The following is an 18,836-nucleotide window of genomic DNA, read 5'->3' as shown; positions in this document are numbered from 1 at the left end:
ACAACTCTACATCCAGTCTTAAAACAGGAAGTTAGCATTTTCTCGTGCACAGTGGCTATACAGCTGTATAAATGTGTCACAGCCCCTGGCATGTGCGATCACAACAATGGCTGAGCGTAAATAGTCATGTGCGGACGTATTTTACCTCCAAAAACAGCCAAGACGCGGTTTGCGATACATTTGGCAAGATAACCTCGTCAAACACCTCAGAGTAAATCATATCACAGAATATGATGAGCTTATGTTGAGGCGAACTGAAGAGAAGAGGGACAGGTGCTGCTAGGGCGAGACAGACGTCTCTCGTGGAGTCCTTTAGTGCTGCAGGCAGCAACATGTTCAAATAGTGCACAATTTCAAGTTTTTTATTTCTATGTCATAATTCTGCATTTTTAAGCAATATGAACAAGTATTCTGATGTCCTGTAATCATTATGAAGCTATACTATTATATTATTATTACAACTACATAATACAATTATATATTGTATTATGATATACAATGAAACATTAAGTTTTTGTGCAGAGTATCGTATCGGATCAGTATCGTCGATACCACCCTGAATTTTACTAGGTATCGGATCGGAAAGGAAATCAGTGGTATCGCACATCACTAGTCTCTTGTTGTTGTCCCTGGCTCTCTTTCTCTCTCTTTCCTTCCGTCTCTGTTCCTGTGCTACTGCGAGTGTAACTACCGCCCCTCCCCCCTCTGCTCAGCGCAAGCACAAGGCTCAAGTGCAGAGCGAAGTGGGGGAAAAAAGTGCGAGAGTGAGAGGATGAGAGAAAGATTAAAAAAAACACGGCTTGCATCATTCACCTTAAAGATCCGGCTCTAAGAGCCGTTTCGTTCGCGACCGACACATCACCACTGGAACAGTTCACAGCCGAGTGTGAAGGGGTGGAAATAAGAATTCATGCCCCAAGTGGAATACTTTAAGTATATCTGGGTCTTGTTAAGTGACGGGAGAAGGGAGCGGGAGATTGTCACTCTGTACAAAACAGCCTGTTTCAGTTTAAGTGTTGCTTTCAATAAATTGCATCCTCAAAAAACTTTTTTTTTTTTTTTTTTTTGCGTACTGAAGCTCTACTTGGAACCTTGTTAAGATCCAACCATGCAAAATATGATTTTTTTTTGCCATTTTTCAAGTGGTCTTAAACTTTTGATCGGGACTGTACCACCCCATGGTACCCCTGTAGTTCCACCCCAGTGCTAGTTTCAGTCATTATACTAATGTACTGTTTAAGGTCGGTGAAATCTGCGGCCAGCTGACCGAAGAATTCACTTGGATGAGTGACAAAATGTTTGCTAAGTACAGATTAACAAAATCAACTTTTTGGGACAATTGACCGTTCAGAAGTTACATTAAAAGATGCAGATGAGATGTTACGGTAGTCTGACGTTTAAATCAGGCTGATGGCTGACTGACATCCTTCTGTCATGGTCCTGGGTTGGTCACTCAGTGTTTTGAGTTTTGTTCTATTTTTGATCTTTGATTTCATCATGGTTAGCTGTCTCAGTATTTTTAGCTCTCTGGATCGTTGTTCTGAGATTTTGTTCCTGTGTCCCCATGTTCAGTGTCAACTCGGTGTCTCTATGCCTGTCGTGTGCTTCCTGTTCTATTTTGATAGTCCCTATCCTTTGTGCAGTGGATCTGGATTGCGTCCTCTTGTCACGTTAGCTTTGATTGTTCCATGCTGTGTTTCCCTCCTGTCTCCCATTCCCCGATTGCTCCAGTATGTATTGAAGCCCTTAGTTTTGCTTGCTGATTGTACCCTCACTATGCTGTGTGTTTTCCCTCTGTGGTCCTGAAGAAATTCTAGTTCCCAGTTTTGATTTGTTTTCCTAGTTTGTGTTTCTTAGTTTCTAGATTCAAGTGTCCAGTTTAGTTTCTAGTTTTCTAGTTTGAAGTTTTGGTTTGTTTTTTGTGAAGTTGACTTTTTATGGAAAGTCTCACAGCAATAAATGCTGCTGCTTTAAGTTCTTTCTATCTTGTGAGTCCTGCAATTGGGTCCTACATCCTGTCTGCCACACAGCCCAACATGACACCTTCATGTCACTTTCTGTGACACCGATACCTGCAATAAACAGGTGCGTCTGCACAGTGGCATGGGGTGTACTACACTGTACTGTCTTTCTAGAATATCATTAAATTTACATAAGTAGACTGTGATTTTACATGTCAAAGGTAAAATAACATAACATCACTGTAAATATAGTAAAACACATTTTACTTGTTTTTTAAATATTTTTTTTTGTACATATGCATATTTAGATTGTAAAAATACATTCAGAAATGTATCATAATTTCACAAATATTTATCTATTAAGTGAGAGAATGATCTGTTAAATTCAAATGTAATACTATGGAAAAATATATAAAATGATCGAAAATATCTGAATTATAATTTTGCTGAAAATTTCATGTCATCTAGGTCTGATTCAGTAATTCAGAGGTAACAAGTGAAAATATAATTAATGAAAATAAAAACTGAAAAAAACATATAAAATATTGCACGGCCACACTGTGCTAATCATATATTTTTAAAAATAAATGTAGAGGTAGGAATTGCAATTAAAATAAATCTCAAAGTATTCACAACATTCCTGAACAGAAATAGGCCTCTGCACCTGGGGTGAGGGTGTGGTCATGAAAACAATGTGATATGCCATTGGATGTTGGGACACATAATAACATGACGCTAAGCATCGGCCAATGAATGTGAACTAACAACCACAAGGTTGTTGTAGGAAAAAATCCTAATATAAAAGTATTTTACTGTGCATTTTACAGTTTTGTTCTGTTCTTCTAGAATATCATTAAAGTTACGTAAATAGACTGTGATTTCACATTTCAAATGTAAATTAACGTTAACTCACTGTAATGTAATAAAACATAATTTTCATGATCATTAAATGTATCTGTCTGTACATATGCATATTTAGATTGTTAAAATACATTCACAAATGTATCATGATTTCACAAATATCTGTCCGTTATTTGAAAGATTGAACCGTTGAATTCAAATTTGATGCTATGGAAAAGTATATAACATGATTCCTATAAGCTTGTGTTACATCACATAAGTATTATTATCATTGCTATTTAGGGCGATTGTGGCTCAAGAGTTGGCAGTTTCCCTTGTGATCAGAAGATTGCCGGTTCGAGCCCCGGCGCGGACACTCTCGGTATTGTGTCCGTGTTCAAGACTCTTCACCTACTGGTGATGGCCAGAGGGGCCGATGGTGCGATATGGCAGCCTCGCCTCTGTCTGTCCCAGGGCATACATTATTATTTAAACCAACTGTTAACGGTATATTTCTGTACATTTACGTATTATGATTCATATTGCCACATTCATTGACCTTGTTTATAGGTAATTTCATTATTTGATCACGTTAAAATGTTCCTAATTTGATGTCTAAAAGCACTTGGAAAAGGCAGAATCCCATATCAAATTAGCGCAATAAACTCTATTTTCATTACTGAAAATAACTGTATTTTCATGAGAAAGTTATTTACTTTTATTTTACGGTAGTATTTTGGCGCCCCAGCTGCCGGAATATTACTGTTTTTTTAAGATATTTTTTTTAACAGTGTAGATCATGTTTATTACAAGGCTTTCATGACATTATTTATCACACTGAAAGTTAAATAATATAAAAAATGACATTAAATTGTGTTAAAAATTTCAAAATATAAAAATAAAAGCATTCTTTCTGCAGGGCAATTAAAATGTACACAGCTCAGTTAAACTAACTGACCTGGGTCTTTTAGGCTGGACACTAAATCATTATTAATATTAATTAGCATCTACATCATCATAACATGTGTTTTTAGCAGCATAAAACTTTATTAAAGCACAGGGAAAACTTCAGAACCCTGATACGTTTGCTTTTCTCACACACAAAAAAAATAAAATAAAACAGATACAGACACATGGAATCTACCTCCTCCTGGAGATAAAATATTTTAATTCAATCTCTTTTTCTTCTAATTATCTCTAACACACTTCAGTCATTTGCTGTAATGTTTCTGCCATAATTCTGTGATATTGTCTGTTTCACAGATTCCTTCTACAGTGAGATATTTTGCAGCAGCAGGACCAAAACTAAAAACCTTTGAAGTATATTTTAAATGAACAATAACAGCAGCTGTTATTTGTGACGTCTTCTTCTAGGGTCCATCTGTAGTCAGTGTTTTTCTTGTATTTGTCAGAGCTGTTAACCTGCCTGCTGACATCTTTGTTTCTTTATTAACTATATTTGACTTTTTTATCTGAACACCTACCTGAGCACTAAACAAAGAGTCTTAACTGTGTAAATCTTGTCTGTGCACTAAGTAAAAATAATCAGTACAGTAACATGAGTTTAAATATCAAAGTAAAAGTATTCAAAGAGAAAACATTTAAAATCTCACATTTGTCTTTTGTTTTTCATGTTATTACGTTAAATAAAACTGAGAAATGAGAAAAGGAAACAAGGAAATTCAGTTTGATTTGATCACAGAGAGAAAGGAAAATATTCCGTTATTCTTTTGAGGAGTTTTAATGTACACAGATGTCAATGGTCATCATGGAGATGAGATTTTAATGGTCTAAATTTTGGTGAATTAAAATGATGACCTAACATCAGCTTATTGGAAGGACAGAGAGAAACAAACTGACCTGCAGACCAGACAAACTTTGGTTGACTGTAATAAGTGTGATATTCTGCGTCTCCTCTTCCAGCTCTGCACACATATCCTGCTGTGGATATCTGTTCATGAATGATGTAGGAGTTCTCTACAGTCTTTCTGCCATCAGGTAGAAGCTCATAAATGTAAGAGTACTCTGACAGATCAGGAACAGCTTTATACCAGTTGAAGCTCCATCCTGCAAACGGATGTTCAATTGCACATTTCAGAGTTACTGAGCCGCCAGGACTCAGCCATGATGGAGACACAGTGAGGAAAGGACGGGGTTTATCTGTTCAACAAAGATTTTCTCTCAATATTTTGTTTCATAACTCTGAATTCAATTTCACAAAAATGTTGACTCACAAATATTTATTATTAACTTTAAGAGTGAGACTATGTATGTATGTAAACATAGCAAATATCACAACATGTACTAATAAAAAAAAACATTTTTACAAACTGTTTCTATTTCCAGGTTAAACGAACTATGACTCTACTTACTGTCAGAAACTGTCAGTGTGACTGAATCACTCCACTCTGTTGTTTTATTCTGTGAACTTTTCATTCTGCCCTTACAGCGATAGTTTCCACTGTTGGATGATGAAGCAGAAATAATCTTGTATTTTTTTTGATTTGGAGGTTTTATGATGCTGTTTGTTTCCCACTCATAATCCCACTCAGTGTCTCCTCCATGGATCTCACATCTGACAGTGATCGTCTCTCCTCTGTATATCTTAGACCAGTTTGGATACAGAGTCACAACAGACCTGTTTGAGACTGTTAATATTTAAGAAAGTAAAATAAAAACACACAAATGACAAAAGGTTCAGTTACTATTAGATTCAGTGCTTTGTGAGAAGTTACATTTGAACTTAATAGTTGTGTCAATCCTGTTGTGAAATCTGCTTTGCCAGACTCATTGTTCAAGAAATACTCTGAAATACACTGTTGATCAGCATGATGTTTTTTTAATATTTACTTTTGTGTTTTTACAATTAGATATATACATCCAAATTTTAAATAATTAATTGGAAGCATGACTTAATCCTTGGGAAAAACGTTTCATCACTCATCCAAGTGACTTCTTCAGTCTCAGCTGACTGCAGGGTTCCCCAATCTTAGAAACAGTACATTTGCACAATGACTGAAACTAGCCCAATAAATGAACAATGGGCTGGGAGGTCAGTTCCTTGATCATTGAAATGCAAACTGTCATGGTAAATGGTAAATGGCCTCTATTTGTATAGCGCTTTACTAGTCCCTAAGGATCCCAAAGCGCTTTACACATCCAGTCATCCACCCATTCACACACACATTCACGGCAAGCTACATTGTAGCCACAGCCACCCTTGGGTCGCACTGACAGAGGCGAGGCTGCCGGACACTGGCGCCACCGGGCCCTCTGACCACCACCAGTAGGCAACGGGTGAAGTGTCTTGCCCAAGGACACAACGACCGAAACTGTCCAAGCCGGGGCTCGAACTGGCAACCTTACGATTACAAGGCAAAATCCCAACTCTTGAGCCATGATCAAAGGCCATTGATCAATGGTCATGAGTACGAATCACAGAATTGCTGCAATCACAGCATTCTAAGATGGTGAGGGATGTACCATTAGGCCCCCTCCTCGATTCAGAGATGATCTTTCCCTTTTCACATAAATAGCTTCCTTGACTCCCCACTCAAACCAGCGTTCCTCCCTCTCCAAGATGTGTAGATCTAATAATTGGCTATGTACCACAGGCCTTCAAGGTGGCTGTAGTTAAACCTTTACTCAAAAAGCCATCTCTAGACCCAGCAGTCTTAGCTAATTACAGGCCAATCTCCAACCTTCCTTTCATATCAAAAATCCTTGAAAGAGTAGTTGTCAAACAGCTAACAGATCATCTGCAGAGGAATGGTTTATTTGAAGAGTTTCAGTCAGGTTTCAGAGCTCATCACAGCACAGAAACAGCTTTAGTGAAGGTTACAAATGATCTTCTTATGGCCTCTGACAGTGAACTCATCTCTGTGCTTGTCCTGCTAGACATCAGTGCAGCATTCGATACTGTTGACCATAATAGATATTAGAGCGATTAGAACATGCTGTAGGTATTACAGGTACTGTGCTGCAGTGGTTTGTATCATATCTGTCTAATACACTCCAATTTGTGCATGTAAATGGAGAGTCCTCTTCACACACTGAGGTTAATTATGGAGTTCCACAGGGTTCAGTGCTAGGACCAATTCTGTTTACATTATACATGCTTCCCTTAGGCAGCATCATTAGAAGACATAGCACACATTTTCACTGCTATGCAGATGACACCCAGCTCTATCTGTCCATGAAGCCAGATAACACACATCAATTAGTTAAACTGCAGGAATGTCTTAAAGACATAAAGACCTGGATGGCCGCTAACTTTCTGCTTCTTAATTCAGATCAAACTGAGGTTATTGTACTCGGCCCTGAAAAGCTTAGAAATATGGTATCTAACCAGATTCTTACTCTGGATGGCATTACCTTGGCCTCCAGTAACGCTGTGAGGAACCTTGGAGTTATTTTTGACCAGGATATGTCCTTCAACGCACATATTAAACAAATATGTAAGACTGCATTCTTCCATTTGCGCAACATCTCTAAAGTTAGAAATATCCTGTCTCAGAGTGATGCTGAAAAACTAGTTCATGCATTTATTACTTCCAGGCTGGACTACTGTAATTCATTATTATCAGGATGTCCAAAAAACTCCCTGAAAAGCCTTCAGCTAATCCAAAATGCTGCAGCAAGAGTACTGACAGGGACTAGAAAGAGAGAGCATATTTCTCCTGTTTTGGCTTCCCTTCATTGGCTTCCTGTTAAATCCAGAATTGAATTCAAAATCCTGCTCCTCACATACAAGGTCTTAAATAATCAGGCCCCATCTTATCTTAATGACCTTGTAGTACCATATCACCCTATTAGAGCACTTCGCTCTCGCTCTGCAGGCCTACTTGTTGTTCCTAGAGTATTTAAAAGTAGAATGGGAGGGAGAGCCTTCAGTTTTCAGGCCCCTCTTCTGTGGAACCAGCTTCCAGTTTGGATTCGGGAGACAGACACTATCTCTACTTTTAAGATTAGGCTTAAAACTTTCCTTTTTGCTAAAGCATATAGTTAGGGCTGGATCAGGTGACCCTGAATCCTCCCTTAGTTATGCTGCAATAGACGTAGGCTGCCGGGGGATTCCCATGATGCATTGAGTTTTTCCTTTCCAGTCACCTTTCTCACTCATTATGTGTTAATAGACCTCTCTGCATTGAATCATATCTGTTATTAACCTCTGTCTCTCTTCCACAGCATGTCTTTTATCCTGTCTTCCTTCTCTCACCCCAACCAGTCGCAGCAGATGGCCGCCCCTCCCTGAGCCTGGTTCTGCCGGAGGTTTCTTCCTGTTAAAAGGGAGTTTTTCCCTCCCACTGTCGCCAAAGTGCTTGCTCATAGAGGGTCATATGATTGTTGGGTTTTTCTCTTTATCTATGAAGCGTCTTGAGGCGACTTTTGTTGTGATTTGGCGCTATATAAATAAAATTGAATTGAATTGAATTGAATTTTCATCATTGAAACAGTGTCCGGTGGCCTGTGGGTGTGAATAGACTGCCGAGTCCTGGCCCGAGGAGTTAGCTCTTCTGTGTTGTGGCATCTGTGGGCTTGCTGTTCTAGTTAACAACCGGTGGTGTAACCCTGCCAACATAACAATCAAAGAAAGGATTTGTTGCCCGGACACTGAACTGTGTGCTGTTGGACTCAGGCCGTATTATTTACCCAGGGAATTCTCTCACGTCATCTTGGTGGCTGTTTATGTTCCCCCCCTCTGCTAACCCCACAGCTGCATGTGACACTATCCACTCTGCCATAGCTCGGCTACAGACTCAGCACCCGAGTGCCTTTATTGTGATCTCGAGTGACTTCAACCATGTATCACTGGACAATACACTACCAACATTCAAACAATATGTGGACTGTCCCACCAGGGGAGAGAAAACTTTAGACTTACTGTATGCTAACGTCAAGGATGCATACAGCTCCTCCTCCCTCCCCCCACTTGGTAGGTCAGATCATAACCTGATTCCCCTCACCCCCCGCTATGTGCCAATTGTGAGGAGGGAACCTGTGACCACCAGGACTGTTAGGAGGTGGTCAGAGGAGGCAATAGCGGAACTACAGGGCTGTTTCGAGGTGACCGACTGGGAAACACTCTGTGAGCCTCACGCCGAGGACATCAATGGGCTTACTGAGTGCATCACAGGCTACATAACTTTCTGCACCGACTCCATTGTTCCAGCTCAGACTGTTCATTGTTACCCAAATAACAAGCCGTGGGTGACTAAGGACATCAAAGCCCTCCTCAACAACAAGAAGAGGGCTTTCAGAGGGGGCAACAAAGAGGAGGTGAGGAAGATCCAGGTGTTACTAAAGGACAAGATCAGAGAGGCTAAGGACAATTACAGGAGGAAGCTGGAGTGGAAACTCCAGCAGAACAGCATGAGAGAGGTGTGGAGGGGCATGAAGACCATCACTGGATTCAGGCCAACCAACAGCAGGGGAGCTGAGGGAGGTGAGAATAGAGCCGACGAGTTGAATCTGTTTTTCAATAGATTTGACACCACAGTGTCTGCTCCCACCCCCACAACCTCACCTGTAGTCAGCCTGGAATCCAGAGCCACACCACTGTGCCAGCCTCTCTCTTCACATGTTGCCTCCTGTGAGATTCCTGACACCCCTCCCCCACCCATCACCTTCACTCAATACCAGGTTGAGATGCAAATGAGGAGACTTCACTCAGGCAAGTCTGCTGGACCAGACGGAGTGAGTCCCCTTGTCCTCAAGACCTGTGCCCCCCAGCTGTGTGGAGTCTTTCATAAACTGTTTATGCTGAGTCTGCAGAGGGTCCCGGTGATGTGGAAGACATCATGCCTCGTCCCTGTACCAAAGACGCCACGTCCCAGTGGCCCCCAGGATTACAGGCCCGTGGCATTGACCTCCCACATCATGAAGACCCTGGAAAGGCTCATCCTGGACCAGCTGCGACCCATAGTAAGACCACATCTGGATCCCCTTAAGTTCGCTTATCAGCCTCGTCTCGGAACTGAGGACGCCATCATCTACCTGCTCAATCGTGTCTACATCCATCTGGACCAGCCGGCGAGCACTGTGAGGGTCATGTTTTTTGACTTTTCCAGTGCTTTCAACACCATCAGGCCGACCCTCCTGGGTGATAAGTTAGCAGCGATGCAGGTGGATGCTTCTCTGGTGTCCTGGATTGTTGATTACCTGACAGGAAGACCACAATATGTACGTCTCCCACAGTGTGTGTCTGACAAGGTGATCAGCAACACAGGGGCACCACAGGGGACTGTCCTCTCCCCCTTCCTCTTCACCCTCTACACCACAGACTTCAGCCACTGCACAGAGACCTGCCATCTTCAGAAGTTTTCTGATGACTCTGCGGTGGTTGGATGCATCAGCAGGGATGATGAGACAGAGTACCGGGCTGTGGTCGACTCCTTTGTCACGTGGTGTGAGCAGAATCATCTGCAGCTCAACGTGGCAAAGACCAAGGAACTGATCGTGGACTTCAGGAAGACCAGGAAACACTTGACCCCTGTTTCAATCCAGGGGGTCAGTGTTGACATTGTGGAGGACTATAAATACCTTGGAGTACACATTGACAATAAACTGGACTGGGCTAAAAACACCACAGCACTTTACAGGAAGGGCCAGAGTCGTCTCTATTTTTTGAGGCGACTGAGGTCCTTCAACATCTGCCAGAAAATGCTGAGGATTTTCTATGAGTCTGTGGTGGCCAGTGCGATCCTCTATGCTGTTGCATGCTGGGGGAGCAGGCTGAGGGTCGCAGATGCCAACAGACTTAATAAACTGATCCGTAAGGCCAGCAATGTTGTGGGGATGGAGCTGGACTCCCTCAAGGTAGTGTCGGAGAGGCGGATGCTGTCCAAGATAAAGACAATGTTGGATAACACCTCCCACCCACTCCATGACATGCTGGTCAGTCACAGGAGCTCGTTCAGTGAGAGACTGAGATTACCGAAAAGCACCACTGAACGACACAGGAAATCTTTCCTGCCTGTGGCCATCTCCCTGTACAACGCATCCACTTAACACACTGTTTGCTGCTACAACTACACATGTTTCTTTTCCAACTATTTATTTTGAGTGACTTATGTATGTATGTATGTATATATATATGTATATATTGTACTATTCTTAGTTAGCGTATTGTCTGTCTTGTCTTAATGTTGGTTTAAAATGGAGCACTGTAACAAAAAATAATTTCCCCCAGGGATCAATAAAGTATTCTGATTCTGATTCTGATTCTGATTCACCAGAGGTTGTTTGGTTTCCCCGATGTATTAGTGGGAACCCTGACACTGCATGCTGTTCACAAGTGTGTTGTAATCTGGGGTATAACTTGACACTGCAGCTCTGAGTGAGTCTTGCACATGTGCAACAGAGAGGTGTGTTCTGTGTTTGTTCTTGATGAAGTTCATGTCAGAAAAGGCTGATTCCCAAATATAGCTTGAACCAAACAGGATGGCATCCTTGATAGCTGCTGCACATACACCACTGTTCTTTTCTGTGTCAACAAGGCACCAAAAGTTTGGTTCATCCCGATAGGCTTTGAGATGGAGGTCATTTTGCAATGTTACAGTTTCAATTTCCAGCATCCAAGCTGAACATTGCACTTAGTTGCTCAGCAATTCGTGTTGTGTCCACGTTCATGAAAGGATTGGAAATGAATGCACACATGGCTCAAGCTGATCAAGGTCACAAAACCTGTTCTCAAACTCTCGCCCAAGTCTGTTTATGACTTGAGTGTACTTTTCTGCAACTTTGTCAAAAGTCTCAGATGCAGAAGCATCGTCTTTCAGCACCATCTGCACAGAGGAAAAGTGCAGCACCTTTTTTCTCTGTAAACTCAAAGAGAAAATGTTCATCTGGGCTTTTAAATGCATTTAAAGCACTTATCATGTCAGCAACAGTCTTACCTTTAGCTTGCAGCTCACAGTTTAAATAAATCAGTTTCCCAGTAATATCCATTAAAAATGCAAGATCAAGTGTCCAGTCAGTGTCCTCCTATAGTGAGGTTTCTTCGCCTTTGGATTGCATGAACTCTTTGATTTCACCCAAAAGTGACAGAAAACGAAGCAAAATTCATCCCCTGCTGAGTCGTGTATAGTAGCAGGTTCCCATATTCTCGTTTTTAAGCACATTTTATGCAATTATCATCAATGCTATGAAAACCTCCCTGTCTGAAAATTAATCAAGAAATGTGTGGCTCTTAGTGAGGCTTCGGTTGGGTTTTGGGAGGTTTTCACTGGTCTTGTGAAAAACAACTGCTGTTTGCTCAAACCTGCCTTTAACTCGCTGGCTTTTTATGCTCGTAGTGTGCTGCCAATTGGGTAGTCAGCATGGTAGCTTGTGTGACACATTCGGAAAGTCTCTCTACATCGTGCCGCTTTGCCGTTGCCACAGTTGCCCCACAAATGAGACGCTATGGCTGACCCTAAAGTAATGAGTCTGTTTTGAAAATGTCAGGACTAGAAAGTACAGATATTTGTTAAAAAATATAGAAGGTAAAACGTTGTCAGAAAAATAAATACTAATAATAATAATAGATGAAGTGCAGATACCTGAAAATTATATAGTAACTAAGTTTTGTACTTTGTTACTTCCCACCTCTGTGAATCAGAACTGTGATTTGTTCAGATGATCAGATAAACATGCATAAAAAGAAATTGTTCTGTTTAGTTTCTGTAATACCTGAGTGAAACACCTGCTCAAGTGGTCACACTCTTAATATGATCATTTTAATTGTTAACTGATACATTCAGTGAAATTTTAAATGTAACGTATTTTTCGGACTATAAGGCACATTAAGTGAAACAAAACGGTCAGATAAGTCAAACTTTACTCAACTCATTCTTCTTGCTTCCTCTACTTCCATACCATCGATTTATTAATGTTGAATTCTCACGCAGCTGCTCTGTTCCCGTGTTGTTGCAGTATATTAATGACTAACCTTGTATTGTGGATGGATTATCTCAGTTGTTCTCCTGACTGAAGTTTGGTCTGTTTAAAGCATCCTGCCATGCGATTGCATTTGTCCCTGACCATCAGGAAACCTCACGTTAACTTTTATCGAGTGTAAAAAAGTTGGCGTTCATCCTCCAGCTTTACTGTGTTTATGTTATGCTAACATAGCTGTGTCGCTAGCAATCACATAGCACATCATTATATACCAGCTAGTCCAACTTCAGTAACCCCACAAAAGTCACTGTTGTTTAGTTTCCTGTCTTCATTTATGTCTGAAGTGATAGCAGAGCTGTACGTTCTAATTTTTTCAGAAGTCTCTCAGTCAGAACATGGTATGTCATACTTAAGTGGAAACTATCGAGCTAACTTCCTGCAAACGTCTAACTTAAATTTAATAAATTCTGTTTTCATGGATGCCTGGATGTTAAACTTAATTGTTACACCTGGTAAAGCAGCAACCCTGCTCATTTTATTAAAGAATAAAGAATTTAGGCAGTTTTTAACTCTCTGAAGATGTGTTTGTTTGACTTTGGGACCTGAAGAGGACGGAGTTTTGGACCCAGATTACTCCGCTAGGCTCCTGACTATGGCAGCCGTAATGCTCCGACAATCCATCAAGCGGTGCGGCTTCGTAGCTTACCAAAGTCAGACTAAAACATTTTTTGACAGATTTTTGTACCGTGTACCACATAAAATCTGTCAGTAAGCACAACCAGAATTCATACATATGGTGCACCGGATTATAAGGTGCACTGTCGATTTTTGAGAAAATTAAAGGATTTTAAGTGCGCCTTATAGTGCAGAAAACACAGTAACATGAAGGGTCTTATTTAGAGTATTATAGGAGATAACAACAAAAGAAAACTGTTTCCTACCTTCAGCATATCCATAGATGACAGTAGCGAGCACTATAATAATGAATAAAACCTCGTCAGGCATACAACTCGGAAAATCTAAATAAATATATAGTAAATATAAAGTAAGGCTTTTGTTAATGAGTCAGTGCCATTCAAACTGTAAACAAGTGTACTTACAGAAAAAGCCGGCCATGCAGAGCAAAGAGTGCCCCATCATCACATCTAGCCTGCTGCACTCTGATCCACAGATAATCTGAAAACAGTTTTACTTTGCAGAAAAAGAGGAAGTTGTGTTTTAGTGAAATGTAAGCAAAGCAATTCTCATTCAGTGGCACCATTAGCTAATAGTTAAACTATAGAGAGTGTGTATGAGGAGGGGTTTTTCTTTTCCTTTTTTTTAATACAGTGCTCTCTATTGTATACATACATTATGCGTAGTCTTACAGTTAATTCTGAGGAAGGAGTTGATGAATATTTCAAAACTGATGAAAATGGCCAGCAATAATTGTTAGGTAAAAGACATGAGCAAAGAGAAGTTAATCTTCATCTAACATGACCATGTAGAGAAATGGCTGAACTTTTTGAGATAAATATGTTGCTGCACGTCTGCCTTTTGAAGTCACAATTCTTGTTTCAGTCTCTTGCAAGAACATCTAATGTTACCAGAAACCGAATGTGCTGCAATTGAGGCAATTGTAATGCCTGAATTTTTTAAAGATTTGTGTGCAGCTTGGTGTTTTTGAGTTTTCAACAACCAGACCTTTGACTTTTGTTTATTTTATAAAGGATTACATATGTGAACAATAAATACAGAGTCTTGCTAAACTGAAAAAGGGACTCTGTTGTACTCATTCATTTTAAATTTATTAAATTTAAACATACTCATGGGAGACATGAATGAAAACTTTAAATTGTAGTTGCAAAATATTTTTCAATTTAATTATTAAACATTTTACTTTTCTTTTAGTCAAAAGTTACATGTCAAATGTAATCAAAATACTGGAGTTCTGATAACTTTCAGTTTTTAAGTTCATCAATTTAAAAAACTCAAGGCAATCAGTTGCCTCAGTTTTTGTTTTGTTTTTTTTAGCTCAACTACCTTCGTTGAACTTACTGTGTGGTTTTAACCACAATAGGTTGATTCTGTTCATCTGGACATAGCATTTTTAATAGGAAAAATGTTTTGTCACTCATCCAAGTGACTTTGCACCCAGAATCAATTTTGGGGGTTTTCTTAACCTACATGATTGAGCATGCATGAAGACAGTGTGGTTTTAAGTTTGGTTGAGACCCAAACACAGGAAATGACTCCGTGTGTTAACTAAAACTAAAGATCTGCATCTTTAAACAGAAAAAACTAAGAGGGCAAATAAATTCATAGTTAAATTTATTTGCCCTCTTAGTTTTTCAAAACAAATAATTTTTTTTTTGTCTTCATTTGGCATGTACAAGTATGTACAAATGCACACTGAATTCTGCATGTGATTACACAAAAGAAAAACTAACAGATGATGTGAAACACTTACTAAAACACTGAAATAATGATATATGTAATAATGATTTATTTGTTGAGCACTACATACTACCAATCAAAATAATCTGATTCTGTCCAGAGTCAGTTTAAAAAGCAGAAATAAATGTAGATCAGGACTTAGTATAAAACAATGGTGACCTTTATGATAAAGCTAACTGCTTCAGGTCACAATGGTAACAAATGAAGAAAAGAGAATTACAGAGAAATGATCACAGGAACAAAAAGACTTCCCTTGGGCATAACAATTTATTCTGTGTAATCTCTATTGAGTTTACTTGCACCCAAAAGTTTGTGTGTATCTATATACACACCTCTAAAGGAGAACCCATGCAAGCACGAGAAGAACATGCAAACTCCGCAGCAAGGCCACAGGGAAGGTGGTGGAATTGAATTCAGGACCTTCTTGCTGTGAGGCAACAGTACTAACCACTGCTCTCCCGTTTTTTAATAATTATGCATTTAAAACTTTTGAAAACTCATATTGCCACAGTACCTTTAAAATTTGAATGCATACTAAATACAAAAAACACTGCAACAAACAGATAGATAGATAGACACACACACACAGACAGACAGACAGACAGAGAGAGAGACACACACACACACACACACACACACACACACGCACAGATATAGTTTAGATTCTTAAAAATAGCCATATTTTGCTTTGATTACTGCTTTGCACACTCTCAGCATTCTCTCCATGAGCTTCATGAAGTAGTCACCTCAAATGGTGATGCCGAGCACCTGGCCCTTTTGCTCTACATGCATGTTTCCCACTGTGAAACATTGAGGAGGAGGTGTGATGGTGTGGGAGGAGCTTTTCTGGTGATACTGTTGGAGATTTATTCACAATGGCTAATGGCAAGATGGTGCTGAGTATGGTGCTGAGTATGGTAGCCTCGCGACGAGGCTGCACGGCCGCTAGCAACTCCAACATCATTGTGAAGTATGCGGACGACACTACAGTGGTGGGTCTTATCACCAAAGGTGATGAGAAGGCTTACAGGGAGGAGGTCAGCGCCCTGACCCCCTGGTGCCAACCATCTTACCATCAACATCGCAAAGAGAAAGGAGTTGATAGTGGACTTCCGGAGGTGCAGAGAAGCACACACCCCCATCAGCGGAGATGCCGTGGAGAGAGTGAGCAGCTTCTGTTTCCTAGGTGTACACCTGGCGGAGGATCACACATGGTCAGTACACACAAACAAAACAGCGAAGAAGGCACAGCAGCACCTCTTCTTTCTCAGGAGACTGAAAATATTCGGCATGAGCGCCCACATCCTCAGGACCTTCTACCTCTGTGCCATCAAGAGCATCCTCACTGGATGTATCACCATCTGGTACGGCAACAGCACTGCTTACAACTGCAAAAATCTCCAGAGAGTGGTGCGGAAAGGATAATTGGAGGTGAGCTTCCCTCCCTCCAGGACATCTACAGGAAGCGGTGCCTGAGGAAAATGGGGAGGATCATCAAAGACTCCAGTCACCCCAGCCATAAACTGTTCAGACTACTTCCATCAAGCAGGAGGTACTGCAGAACCAGCAGACTGAGAGACAGCTTTTTCCATGAGTCCATCAGACTGCTGAACACTTCATAGCCACCTCACCTTCACTTACCGGAACTTCAACATTATGCTCCATACTGTATATAAATGCTTATTTTGCACATTTCCAACTGCTGACCTCTGTATATTATTTTATTTTATGTATACATATACACACACACGCACACACACATGTAGTTGCACACAAGAATTTCACTCGCATGTGCTGTACCAGTGTACCTGCACATGTGATGTGACAATAAAAGTGATTTGATTTGATTTGACAATTGAAGGCACACTGAACCAGCATGGCCACCCCAGCACTCTGCAGCGACATGCCATCCCATCCATTTTGCGTTTAGTTGGACCGTCATTTCTTTTTCAACAGGACAGTGACCTAAAACAAACCTCCAGGATGTGTAAGGGATGTTTAACTAAGAAGGACAGTGATAGTGTGCTGTACCAAATAGCATGGCCTCCACAGTCACCTGATCAAGATGGTTTGGGATGAGATGGACCGCAGAGTGAAGCCAAAAAATAAGATAAAATATCATTCTGTATATGTAAGTAGACAAACCTTCACAAAACTCTGAATGGACATTGATGTGTATTAGATTCAACTCTGGTGATGTGTAGTAGTATCATGTACAGCAGTTGATAAACTTGGTAATTGAATAACAAAACGACATGTTGACCTATGATTACCCACAACATATGACACATTTACAAACACTTAATGAGACTGTTGTGACTGTACCTGCAGCTCACATCTGCACATTAATGTAAGCACTCTCCTCTTGTTTATTATGCTCCCCTGTTAAGATGATCACATGAATTGGCAAAAGAAAAACACTTCATGTTAAAAAAAAAAGGAAAAAAGAAAACGTCATTCAGAAAGTTTGTTTTCAAGCATTATGTTTTGTGTACTCACGCTTCATTCTTAGATCTTTAAAATCAGTCAGCAAGGAGGGGACATTCTCATAATCATCTGCTAGTGCAAAAAATACCACATGGAATTAACCATTCTGTGATTCTGTGATTTGAAAAACATATACTGTACCATTTCTGTTTTTCACTTGTTTGACTGATTCATAGATGTCAGTAGTACCTAAAGAAAAATAGAAGCCAGGGTCACAGTTACGCGAAAGATAAGAGCAAAAACAGAAATACTGTGTGAGTCAAAACCAGGACTATAAGATCTTTTAAATGTTCTTGAAAAAAATCACAAACTGGACCTAGAAAATATTATTAATTTAGACTTTATGAAAGTAAATATTAATAGAGATAATAAAGATTGGTTTAAGTGCTGACCATGTTGAAGAGCTTTGTACACATGAGTTTCCTTCTGTTTGACTCCATGATTTGTGGAGGAGCTCGGACTGGGAATCTCAGACTGAATAGGCCTAAAATATGAAATAATCACAATAAAATCAAACGTAACTGATGTATGTTTAAAACAATACAAAAAGGAATTATACCAACCTGGTGAAGCATGAATCTGTGAAAGAGACATATCAGAATCAGAATACTTTATTAATCCATGAGGAAATTATGTCACAGTTGCTCCAAGACAGTAAGAACAGTATCTGACTAAACTAAATGAAACAATATAAAATATTACAATGTTACAAAATGAGATGTAGACAGGCACAAACAGATACAAATATGAATTCCCACCTTCATGCACACATATACAAATACTCAGCACTCACCCAACATGGAGACAAACAGAAATGAACACTGTACACACACACACCAAACATACTCTATACCCCCAGGTCCAGGCACCACACCATCACCCCCAGAGGGGTAATCGCTCCCAGACCCAGGAGATGTTTCCTTTTGCTATGGGGTGGAGACAAGCAGACTGCTCCCGGTCCGGCAGCAACAGGGAGGCTAGCATCCCAGACCCCAATCACATGGCAAACTCCTCTTTCCAGCCCCCCGGCCCAGATGGCTTTCTTTGTATTATAATGACATTTAGGTTTATATAGCTTAGTCTTAAGATTAGATCTCTTTTATGTTTTCCCGTCTTGTCTCTCGCTCTTCTTAGTTTATTATTCGGTTTAGTTTTACCAGCTTAGTTATTGCCTTCTGCCTTTTGTTTACATTTGTTTGCTCAGACTTATATAAACGGCTTGCTCTTGGTTAA

The sequence above is a fragment of the Copadichromis virginalis genome, linkage group LG3, assembly GCF_057382275.1.
Source record: "Copadichromis virginalis isolate Kocher_CV1m ecotype Utaka linkage group LG3, C_Virginalis_male_GT1.1, whole genome shotgun sequence".
Taxonomy (NCBI): Eukaryota; Metazoa; Chordata; class Actinopteri; order Cichliformes; family Cichlidae; genus Copadichromis; species Copadichromis virginalis.
Note: the sequence above shows the minus strand (reverse complement) of the source record.